The sequence below is a fragment of the Mandrillus leucophaeus genome, unplaced genomic scaffold (genome assembly GCF_000951045.1).
Source record: "Mandrillus leucophaeus isolate KB7577 unplaced genomic scaffold, Mleu.le_1.0 Scaffold302, whole genome shotgun sequence".
Classification (NCBI taxonomy): domain Eukaryota; kingdom Metazoa; phylum Chordata; class Mammalia; order Primates; family Cercopithecidae; genus Mandrillus; species Mandrillus leucophaeus.
Genome location: NW_012103166.1, coordinates 1,513,732 through 1,526,069, shown reverse-complemented (window position 1 = coordinate 1,526,069; position 12,338 = coordinate 1,513,732). Strand labels below are relative to the sequence as shown.

General features: G+C 39.3%; 1 protein-coding gene across 1 annotated transcript in view; it reads right to left on the bottom strand.

Annotated features, from left to right (window-relative positions):
• The window catches only part of IGSF11 (immunoglobulin superfamily, member 11), a 206,091-nt gene that overhangs the window by 121,223 nt on the left and 72,530 nt on the right, over window positions 1-12,338 (bottom strand). The window lies entirely within an intron of this gene.

Below are 12,338 nucleotides of genomic sequence, written 5' to 3'. Positions count from 1 at the left end.
GCCCGCTCCCCACACGCCTCCACCGGCTCCGGGAACCGAGGGGCGGGCGCCCTCCTCCCCGGAGTTGGGGCTCCTTCCTTGCTCTAAACCCCTCCGCAAACAGGTGGTCGGCCTGATGCATCCTGGAGAGTTCTAGGAATGACTTTTCCACAGCCGTCTTCTGAGCCTGCAAGAGTCTTTCCTGTGGCAGTTTTCGGATAATTTATATTTGGCTTTTTCATTTTCACTCCTCTCTTATAAAACCTAAATAATCTGAAAGAACCTGACTCTGGCAAAATTAGGAATTCCTAATTTTACAGTTTTTTGGTTTTGTGCTGTTTCCTGGATACCTTTTCACCGTTCCTCCTTGAAAAGTGGATAGGGGCTGTACCATGCCGCTAACTCCCCATTCCTATCAGAGACTGCCGTCTTCTCTTGCCCCTTTTGTAAACCTTATGTCAACTACTAATATTTTAAGTTTTCCATCTTAAACGTTAGTGCTTTCTTAAACTGACCTTTAGTATACATGTTAACTAGTGGGAGAGGTGCATTTATTGTAATGGTTGTTTAGTTGGGTTTTTTGTTGTTTCTTGTTTGAGTTGGGTGGGGAGAAGGACTTTCCTAGCATCTGAAATTATTTTACTTAAATATCTACCTACATCTTTTCTTATAAAACCTATCTTTATTGCCTTACACTGAACTCTGCTCGTTATTGTACAGCTCATAGTCACTTCCTGCTTCAGCCTCCAAACGGAGCCTTCTAAATTTGAGGACATACCTGCCCAGGGGATGCCAACCCATTTTGGTCAGTTTCTACAGCAGCATAAATTAGGATTCTCAGAGCCATTCAGAAATTGAGCCCTCATCTGGCAAATACAGTACTCCCAGGGAAACTCAGAAACAAAAATAATATGCACAGAAAAAAAATGTAAAATATTTTTAAACATACATTTGGACAAGGATTGGAAGATATATGTAAGATTAAAATATCAAGATGGTGGAGTTATGAATGTACTTCTCTTTTGAAAATGTGGATGTTATATTTTTAAGGTAAAAAAAGGAAACATGTTAAGAAATGTTAATAATTTTTTAAAAGAATATCCTGAAAGGATAAATTTTGATTATGAATTAGAGATGCCTCAACTTTGCTCACTACTTCCAAGTTGCTAGAATTCCCTACCAGATCTCTAATGGCAAGAAATAAATGATGTGATGGTAGAGTTTTTCATATTAATAATAAGTTTAAATTTCCAACTATGATATCACGAGGCTCATTCTCATTCTTTTAAACTCCAGGGTAAGGACAAGTGTTCCTTTTTTCCATCCAGTTCAATTCCTCACCGTCTCTTGTACATATTCCTGCAGTCTAATCTGGTCCTAAGCAGGGTATAAGAGTAAGCAATATAAGAGAAACAAGGACGCTGTCAAGTGATAGGAGCTACTCGAAGCAATTCTTCATGTCACCATAATCCCAGATATAAATATAGAGACAGAATATTTATCCTTTAAATAACCCACTAATCTGAGCTTAAAGCCCTGATAAAGCAAGTTATCTGATGTATTTATCACATCAATTTAAGAACTATTTACCAAGTACCTATACTTTGTAAGGCACCGGGTTTAAGGTTAAACCAAAAAAAATGACCCCCTCACCCCAAATAAGTTCCAATTGCATATGGGCTACGTCTGTGCTATCATGAATCAGCAGATAAGAGTTCTGCCTCTTTGTCACCTAAGGATAATTCTGCCTTGCCACACAAGAGCTACTGAGTCATTTAAGAGGACAGTGCTCACAGTTCAGTGGAGGAGCCCTTTCAATAGAAAAAGAAGTGTGGCTTCTGAAGGGAGAGTGAGGATGATCAGATTTAAGGAGGCAATCCAGCTGCCCAGAATCATGGGGGCAGATGGTAGCTGGTGGACCAGAAGAAGGCAGATCAGGAGTACTGGAAGCTCCAAGTGCTGTGTACAGAGGCTTCCAAGGACACTCTCCCAGGAAACAAAAAGTGTGGTTTTTAAAAAAAAAAATCATAGAGACAGTACCATTGGCATATACTTTGAGTAATTTTTTATTAGTAATGATGAGTTTCACCAGCTTTTATCCTAATCTGCTTTACGAGCACAGAATGATTTCTTTAAATCCCTTAAGTATTCTGAGTACTAAAGACACAGACAACATGTTATATTTGTATAACACTTTACACATTTCAAAGTACTTTCACACCTATCATCTGATTTGATCTTCACAGCAAACCGGGGGGGTGGGGGGGGTGGGGGGGTAAGGCACGGATGATGACCCTGTCTTCACACAGGAAGATACTGTGTCTCAAAAAGATCAAGAGACACCTCAGAGATTGCAGATGTAAACAGGGAGACCTGGAACCAGGATTTTATTTACCGTATAGTTTTTTCTACCACACCATGAAGTCTTTTTCTTTTTTTTTTTGGAACGGAGTCTCACTCTCGCCCAGGCTGGAGTGCAGTGGCGTGATCTCGGCTCACTGCAAGCTCCGCCTCCCCAGTTCACGCCATTCTCCTGCCTCAGCCTCCGAGTAGCTGGGACTACAGGCGCGCACCGCCACGCCCGGCTAATTTTTTGTATTTTTTTAGTAGAGACGGGGTTTCACCGTGTTAGCCAGGATGGTCTCGATCTCCTGACCTCGTGATCCACCTGCCTTGGCCTCCCAAAGTGCTGGGATTACAGGCGTGAGCCACCGCGCCCAGCCTAGACCAACTTTTAAAAAATTGTAAATGATACGGTCTTAAAGCTATCTGAGGGTAACACTGTACTTACCTCCTAAAGATTTATCCCACCTCTGCCCTACCACCATCACTACCACACCCAGACACCACCTCAGAAGCTATAAGATTTGGATGAGATTGGCCCCACCCTCATCTCTGAGGGAGGTGTAGTTGGTCTACCTTACCAAGAAAGAAATGGAGAGGGGAATGATTAGAATGAGGAACCCTGGTAGAAGACTCTGCTATATAGCACCTTTGACTCAAAAACATTGATGACGTGAAAATAAGTCAACTTCTAAAGTTCACGTTTTAATCCTAGGCAAGCTTCTCTCCTCAACTCATCAAAATGCTGGACGACTTCTTTCCACAATCAGTTTATCTGCATTCAAGAATGGAAAATTAACTTTCTTATTAGCTTAGGAGGAACATAAGAAAGAAAAATGATGTAGGGAATTATAAGGATTTCCAATGCCAAGTATAATTTACTTTTGAATTAGCTATTTTAAGTTTTTAATACCTCAGATCCCTCTTCATTCATGTATATAAATTAAAGGTTAATTGCATTTAAGTTTTGGTTGTATTTGTCTATGGAGTGTTTTATAAGAGCATTGTTCTTAAAGTTAGGAAAAACCTGTTTGATCCTTGTTTGAGCCAGTAACTCATTCTGTATATATTTTAACCCAGCTGCTTAGAGACAGCATATAGTCTAGAGCACAGCTTAGTCCTTTTAGAAGTAAAATTTTAGAAGAATTTTTCTCCCTCCCCCGTTGCAAAATGTCAAGAAAAACTCTAAAATAATAAAGGAATGGAGAAGAAAATAGTGGCATCATTACAGTAAGATAGAAAGCAAACCAACAAGTGTTTATTGTATGTTGACATAAATAGACCACTTAATATTTTAAAACAACACTCTTGAATTCTGGATTAACTCATAACCTAGATATATTGATATCTTACTGTCTTTCTTACGTATCTTTCTTCCCACTCCTCTGTCAACCCTTGCTAGATAGGATTTACAAGGAGCTAAACAGCAATACCCATCCTCCTCCCCATAGCCCAATCCCTATCACTGTTGTGAATATTGTCAAAGTTTCCCATCTTCATTCATTTTGGGAAAAGTTAGCTCTTTTTCTTGAAGCCCTAATTTATTTTTAGGTAAAGTCACTCTCTGAGCAGGGAACATTGTAATGAAATGCTACAGAATTAATTCAAATAGCAAATTTAAAATAATACCACTATGTTTTTTAGGACTTGAAAAAGGCAATAGCATAAGTAGCATTTTATATGTCACCTGAACATTTTTTGTATTTTCATTTTTATAAGGAATATAATTTTCAAATACTCTGACAAATTTCTTTACCAATTTTCATTAAAGGTAATATGCTTCAGATTAATTCACTCGATTTTATATATGGGGTATAGGCAGTTACCTCAGTATTTTTCAATTCTGAGGTGTTTTACAGAGAGGTTTAATTTAAACTGCAGTTCACACTTTCACTTCCAGCAACAAAACAGGTCAGAGACCTTGATTTATTAAAAATGTGAACTTATGTATTTTTATAATCTTAAATGAATAAAATACAGAAAGGTAAAGCCAAAGGCTGCACGAAGGAAGGAATCCATCTACAGTCTATTCTTAACACAGCATCCACGATGATCCTAAGAAGTCAGATCAGGTCTGCCTAAGACCTTCCAATGGCTTCCTGTATCACTCAGGATGAGTCTTACTGTAAATCACAGGGCCTATGTTAGTTGTCTATTGCTGCTGTAACAAATTACTACAAACTTAGTGGCATAACACAACACAAATGTGTTATAGTTCTTGAGGTCAGAAGTCCAACATGATTCTCAGTAGACTAAAATCAAGGTGTGGGCAGGGCTGTGTTCCTTTCTGGAGGTTCCAGAGGAGAATCATTTTCTTACCTTTTCCAGATTCTTGAGCCCACCAACTTTCCTTGGCTCATAGTCCCCTTCCTCTATCTTCAAATCCAGCAACATTGGGCCAAGCCCTTCTGACACTCCTCCTTCCACATTTAAGGATTCTTGTGATTACACTGGGGCCACTCAGATAATCCAGAATAACCTCATTTCCAGATCAGTTGAACAGCATCCATCAGCAACCTTAATTCCTCTTCGCCATAGGAGGTAATATATTCACAGGTTCTGGGGATTAGGAAGTGAAGAATCCCCTTTGTGGGGGGCCCTTATTCTGATTACAAGACCCTACTGGATCTAGTCCCCCATTATCTCTCTGACCACATCTTCTGTTTTTCCCCTCAGTCATTCTGCTCTCACCATAATGACCTCCTCAATGTTTCCTAAATAAGCAGGAACGTCTTTGCCTCAGGACCACTAAAATTGTTCTTTCCCTACATTTTTGCATAGCTCTCCTTTCACTTCTTAAGACTTTTTCTCATGTCATCTAAGTCGTAACTGACCATTGAAACCACCTTTGCAAAATTATGACTGAGACAGTGAAAGAGATCTAACTTAACCAACTCCATCTTGCTTCTAACCTCCAACCTATCCTTGTTCATTCCTGGGCGTAGGCTGAACTAACTTTGGGAGAAACTTTATAGTTTAAACAAAGACGATAACAGCCCTTTCCTAAAGCAGACCTTCTTCTTGCCTGGGGACTAGATTGCCTTTGTAGGACTAACATTAGCCACAAGGTTGGAAATTATGGTTTAGGAGTCATGCAGCCAGAGGTTACATGATTCTGACCCTCCCTAAACTGCTCCTAAGATCAGTGCTTGAGATATTTTGCAGACCCTGCACAGGATGGATGGATCAGCTGGCACCACCCAGATCAATAAACTGGCTCATCTGATCTTGTGGCCCCCGCCCAGGAAATGACTCAGTGCAAGAAGACAGCTTTGACTCACTATCATTTCATCCCTCACCAATCAGTACTCCTGGCTCACTAGCTTCCCCCCACCCACCAAGTTATCCTTAAAAACTCTGCTCCCTTAATGTCTGGGGAGATTGATTTGAGTCATAATAAAGCTCTGGTCTCTCACACAGCCAGTTCTGTGTTACTTACTCTTTCACTATTGCAATTCCCCTGTCTTGATGAATTGGCTGTGTTGAGGCAGCGGGCAAGGTGAACCCCTTGGGCAGTTAACATCATCCTTCTAAAATAAAAAATTTAAAAGACATTTTAAAATCTGTCTCCCTGTTGTATTTTTTCTTAGCATTCTGTCATTAACATACTCAATTATTTTAATAATCTTGTTTGTTTGTTGTCTGCTTCACCCAATATAATCTACAAGGACAGGAACTCTACTCATTGTTGAATTCTCAGTCTCTTTAACAGATAATGACACGTGTAGATACCAAATAAATATTTTGAATGGATGAATCGATGAATGAAGAAATTCTCAAGAAATTTGACAGGATTGAAATTATTTACAACACATTGTTTGACCACATGATATTAAGGTAGGTATCAATAACAAATACACACACACACACACACACAGATATTACAAAAAGCAATTCTAAATAATTCAAAATCAAGAAATCATAAAGGAAACTAAAGTGTATCTAGAAGAAAATAAAAATATTTTATATTGAAATCAGTAAAATGCAGCTAGAGTATCTATTTGAAGGAAAACTTAAAGTCTCAAATGCTTATATTAGAAAAGATGAAAACCTAAACACAAAAAAATTACTATATAGCTTAAGAATTTTGACAAAACAAAATAGGTCTAAAGGAAGTATTAATAGAAGAAAATAATATAGAGGCAAAAACAATAAAATGTTTAACAAATGTATAATACAGAAGATTGACGCAGTCAAATATTTGCACCTTGAAATTGTTAATTAACCAAATTCTAGTGACACTAGTCAAAATTAAAAATGAGAGAGACCTCAAATAATATCAGAATAAAAATGGTGGCCAGATGAGGTGGCTCATGCCTGTAATCTCAGCACTTTGGGAGGCCAAGGCAGGTGGATCACCTGAGGTCAAGAGTTTGAGACCAGCCTGGCCAAAATGGTTAAACCCCATCTCTGCTAAAAATACAAAAATTAGCCAGATGTGGTAATGCATGCCTGTAATCCCAGCTACTACTCTGGAGGCTGAGGTGGGAGAGTCGCTTGAACTCAGGAAGGAGAGGTTGTTGTGAGCCGAGATCATGCCACTGCACTCCAGCCTGGGCAACAAGCAAGACTTGATCTCAAAAAATAAAAATTAAAAAAGAATAAAAAAGGAGACATTACTACATATGCTGCAGATATTTAAAAGATAAGAAAAATGATGAATAATTTTCTGCCAATAAATATGAAAATTTGGAGGAAATGGGCAATATCCTAGAAAAATATAACTTACCAACATTTGCTCAAAAATAAGCAGAAAACCTGGATAGTCCTATACAATTAAGGTAATTGAAGCAAGAGTTTAAAATCTTTCTATAAATAAAACTCTAGCTCCAGGTAATTTTATCAGCAGATTTCACCAAATGTTCAGAAAACAAAAACAAACCCAATCTTTTACAAACTATTTAAAAATAGAGAAAAAAATGAAACACTCCACTCATTTTATGATGCTACTGTTATACTACATACCAAATATTGACAAGAATGATAGAAGAAAAGAAAATAGGCCAATTTTTCTTATGCAGAGATGCAAATGAGCATTAGTAAACTAAGTCTACTAATACATATATGAGATAATGCATCACACCAATTAGATTTATTTCATGAGTGTAATGTTTAATATTTAACAATGCAATTCACCACATTGAGGTTAAAGGAAAAAAATTAGATGATCATCTTATTAAGTGCCCACTGAAGGCAAAGAAGCCATTCCTGGACTTATCTAACAGAGGTCCTTGGGGAAGAAAAGGCAGCCAGCGGAATCAGAGAGGGCCACAGGGTGAAGGAAGCTCATACTGCAGATCTGAGTGCTCAGTGGGCAGGCAGAGAAGCCTGAGAAGCCTGAGAGCCCTGCTTGCTTTCTCAACAGGGAGGATTGTAGCCTTGGACAAGATCTCAGCCCTGATTGCAGGCTGACTGGATATAAAATCAATGTGGTTGCAGAGGCATGGCATGGCACGTGACTGACCTTGCTGATTACGAGGAGCTGGGTAAGGCCTGTCACTGCTGGCTTTCCCCCACTTCCCTGGTGACGTGTACGATGCAGCAGAGGCAGCCATAATCCCCCTGGGAATAGAACTCCATTGGCCTGGGAACCACCTCCCACCCCGCACAGTGGTGGCAGCAAGCCCCATCCAAGAAGAGCCTGAGCTCAGACCCACCTAACAGTGCCCACACCTGATGGTTTTTCTCTACTCACTGTGGTAGCTGAAGACAAAAGGCATACGCTCTTGGGAGTCCTATGGCCCTACCCATCACCTGAGAAACCCGAGTACCCATCCTGCCAAACATAGGGCAAGATTATATACTTCTACTGCCTCAGCTGGCGCTCTCTTGAAAACACCACCTCCTGGCTGGAAGCAAACCAACTGAAGCCATTACAGCAACTCATAACAGAACAACTGTTACTAGGGGGTCCTTGTTCTTAGAGCTTCCAAGATGGTGGCGGGCCACTTCCAAGATGGCGGCAAGCCTCTTGTTCTCTGACCTGGGGTTCTTGGCCTCACAGATTCCAAGGAATGGAATCTTGGGCCATGCAGTGAGTGTTATAGCTCTATTAGAAGCCATGGGTCACAGAAGAGAACTGTGGAACCCAGCGACTAGTTTTCAGCTCGATTTGGATGAACCTGGGCACTTAGCTGTACATGAACAATGGCAAGCCTTTAGCCTGATTGTGCAGTTGCAAGATTTAATAGAGTGAAAACAGAGCTCCCATAAAATGGGAGGGGACCCAAAGGGGGTTGCCATTGCCAGCTCGAATGCCTGGGTTTATATCCCAATCATTGTTCCTCCCGTTGTGCTCTCAGGTGATAGATGATTGGCTATTTCTTTACCTCCAGTTTTTGCCTAATTAGCATTTTAGTGAGCTCTCTTTACTACCTGATTGGTCTGGTGTGAGCTAAGTTGCAAGCCCCATGTTTAAAGGTGGATGTGGTCACTTTTCCAGCTAGGCTTAGGGATTCTTAGTCGGCCTAGGAAATCTAGCTTGTCCTGTTTCTCACAACCATGCTCCAAAGAAGGAGGAAACAACAGCTGATTCCACTGCCTGCAACACCCCAGCTAACCAGAGGTCCTGAGTCCATCCACATGACAATTTCACTGCTGGCATAACCACCATTCAAGAACACCAGTGCAGTAAGCAAAACTGCAACCAAGGACTCCCACAGAGTTCACTACACACCTCTGCCACCTCCACTAGAGTAGGTTCTGGTATCCATGGCTGGGAGACCTAAAGATGGATCAGAACACAGAACTTTTTTTGCAGGCATTCCCCAATACCAGCCTGGAGCCCATTTAGCCCCACTGGGTGGCTAGATGCAGAAGGGCAATAACAATTACTGCAGTCCAGCTCTCAAGAAGCCCCATCCTTAGGGGAAGCAGGAGAGTACCACATCCAAAGGATCACCTCATGGGACAAAACAATCTGAACAGCAGCCCTTGAGTTCCAGATCTTTCCACTGAAACAGTCTACCCAAAAGAGAAGGAACCAGAAAAACAATTCTGATAATATGACAAAACAAGGTTCTATAACAGCCCCAAAAGGTCACATTAGCTCTCCAGCAATCCAAACCAAGAAGAAATCTCTGAATTGCCAAATCAAGAATTCAGAAGGTTGATTATTAAGCTACTCAAGGAGGCACCAGAGAAAGGTGAAAAACAACTGAAAGAAACCTTAAAAACAACACAGGATATGGATGAAAAAGTCTCCAGAGAAATAGACATCATAAAGAAAAGACAATCACAACTTCTGAAAATGAAAGACATACTTAGAGAAACGCAAAATACACTGGAAAGTTTCAGCAATCAAATTCAACAAGTAGAAGAAAGAACTTCAGAGCTTGAAGATAAGACTTTCTAGTTAACCCAATCAGAAAAGGGTAAAGAAAAAAGAATTTTTAAAAAAAATGAACAAAGCCTCCAAGAAATCTGGCATTATGTTAAATGACCAAACATAAGAGTAATTAGTATTCCTGAGGAAGAAGAGAAATCTAAAAGTTTGGAAAATGTGTTTGAGGAAATAATTGAGGAAAACTTCCCTGGTCTTGCTAGAGATCTAGATATCCAAATATAAGATGCTCAAAGAACACCTGGTAAGTTCCTCACAAAAAGATCATCATCTAGGCACACAGTCAACGGTTATCTAACATTAAGATGAAGGAAAGACTCTTAAGAGTTGTGAGGCAAAAGCATCTGGTAACCTATTATACAAAGGAAAGGCTATCAGACTAACACCATATTTCTCAGCAGAAATCCTGCAAGCCAAAAGGGATTGGGGTCCTATCTATAGGCTTCTTAAACAAAATGATTATCAGCCAAGAATTTTGTATCCAGCAAAACTAAGCTTCATAAATGAAGGAGAGATAAAGTCTTTTTCAGACAAACAAATGCTGACAGAATTCACCACTACCAAGCCTGCACTACAAAAAATGCTAAAAGGAGTTCTAAATCTTGAAACAAAACCTGAAATACACCAAAATAGAACCTTCTTAAAACATAAATGTCACAGGGCCTATAAAACAGTAACACAATTAAAAAAAAGGTATTCAGGCAACAATCAGCATGATGAATAGAACAGTACCTCACATCTCAATACTAACATTGAAGGTAAATGGCATAAATGCTCCACTTAAAAAACAAGAGAATGGCAGAATGGATAAAATCCCAAAAACTGAGTATCTGTTGTCTTCAAGAGATTCAGCTCACACATATGGACTCACATAAACTTAAGGTAAAGGGGTGGAAAAAGATATTCCATGCCAATGGAAACCAAGAGTAAGCAGGAGTAGCTGTTCTTATTTATATCAGACAAAACAGACTTTAAAGCAACAACAGTTAAAAAAATAAAGAGGGGCATTATATAATCATAAAAAGATTAGTCCAACAGGAAAATATCACAATTCTAAATACACATGCACCTCACACTGGATCTCCCAAATTTATAATACAATTACTACTAGACCTAAGAAACGAGACAGATGGCAATACAGTAATAGTGGGGGACTTCAATACTCAACTAGCAGCACTAAACAGATTATCAAGACAGAAAGTCAACAAAGAAATAATGGAATTAAACTATACTCTAGAACAAATGGATTTAACAGATGTTTACAGAACATTCTACCCAACAACTGCCCAATATACATTCTATTTATCAGCACATGGAACATTCTCCAAGATAGACCATATGACAGGCCACAAAACAAGTCTCAATAAATTTAAGAAAATTGAAATTATATCAAGTATTCTCTCAGACCACAGTAGAATAAAATTGAAAATTAATTCCAAAAGGAACCCTCAAAACTATACAAATACATGGAAATTAAATAACCTGGTACCAAATAATCTTTGGATCAACAATGAAATCAATATGGAAATTTAAAAATTCTTTGAACTCAATAATAGTGACACAACCTATCAATACCTCTAGGATACAGCAAAAGCAGTGCTAAGAGGAAAGTTCATAGCATTAAATGCCTACATCAAAAAGTCTGAAAGAGCACAAATAGACAATCTAAGCTCACACCTCAAGGAACTAGAAAAAAAGAACAAACCAAACCCAAACCCAGAAGAAGAAAAGAAATAACAAAGATCAGAGCAGAACTAAATGAAATTGAAACCAAAAAAATGGACAAAAGATAAATGAAACAAAAAGATGGTTCTTGGCTGGGGGCAGTGACTCATGCCTGTAATCTCACCACTTTGGAAAGCGCAGGTGGGTGGATCACTTGAGGCCAGGAGTTCAACACAAGTCTGGCCAACACGGTGAAACCCTGTCTCTACTAAGACTACAAAAATTAGCCAGGTGTGGTGGTATGCACCTGTAATCCCAGCTACTCAGGAGGCTGAGACAGGAGAATCACGTCTGTCACAAAAAAAGAAAGGAAGGAAGGAAAGAAGGAAGAAAGGAAGGGACGGAGGGAGGGAGGGAGGGAGGGAGGATTTAAAAATTGCCAATAAAAAAATTCAGGACCAGATGCATTCGCAGCTGAATTCTGTCAGACATTCAGAGAATTGGTATCAATACTAACGAAACTATTCCAAAAGACAGAGAAAGAGGGAATCCTCCCTAAATCATTCTATGAATTCAGTATTACCCTAATACCAAAAGCAGGAAAGGACATAGCGAATAAAAAGGAACCTACAGACTGATATCCCTAATGAACATAGATGCAAAAATCCTCAACAAAATACTAACTAATCAAATCCAACAGCATATCAAAAAGATAATCCACCATGATCAAGTGGGTTTCATACCAGGGATGTAGGGTTGCTTTAACATATGCAAGTCAATAAATGTGATACACCACATAAACAGAATTAAAAACAAAGGTCATGTGACCATCTCAATAGACTCTGAAAAAGCATTTGACAAAATCCAGCATCCCTTTGTGATTAAAACCATCTGCAAAATCAGCATACAAGGGACATACCTAACTGTAATAAAAGCCATCTGTGACAAACCCACAGCCAACATTATACGGAATGGAGAAAAGTTGAAAGCATTCCCCCTGAGAACTGGA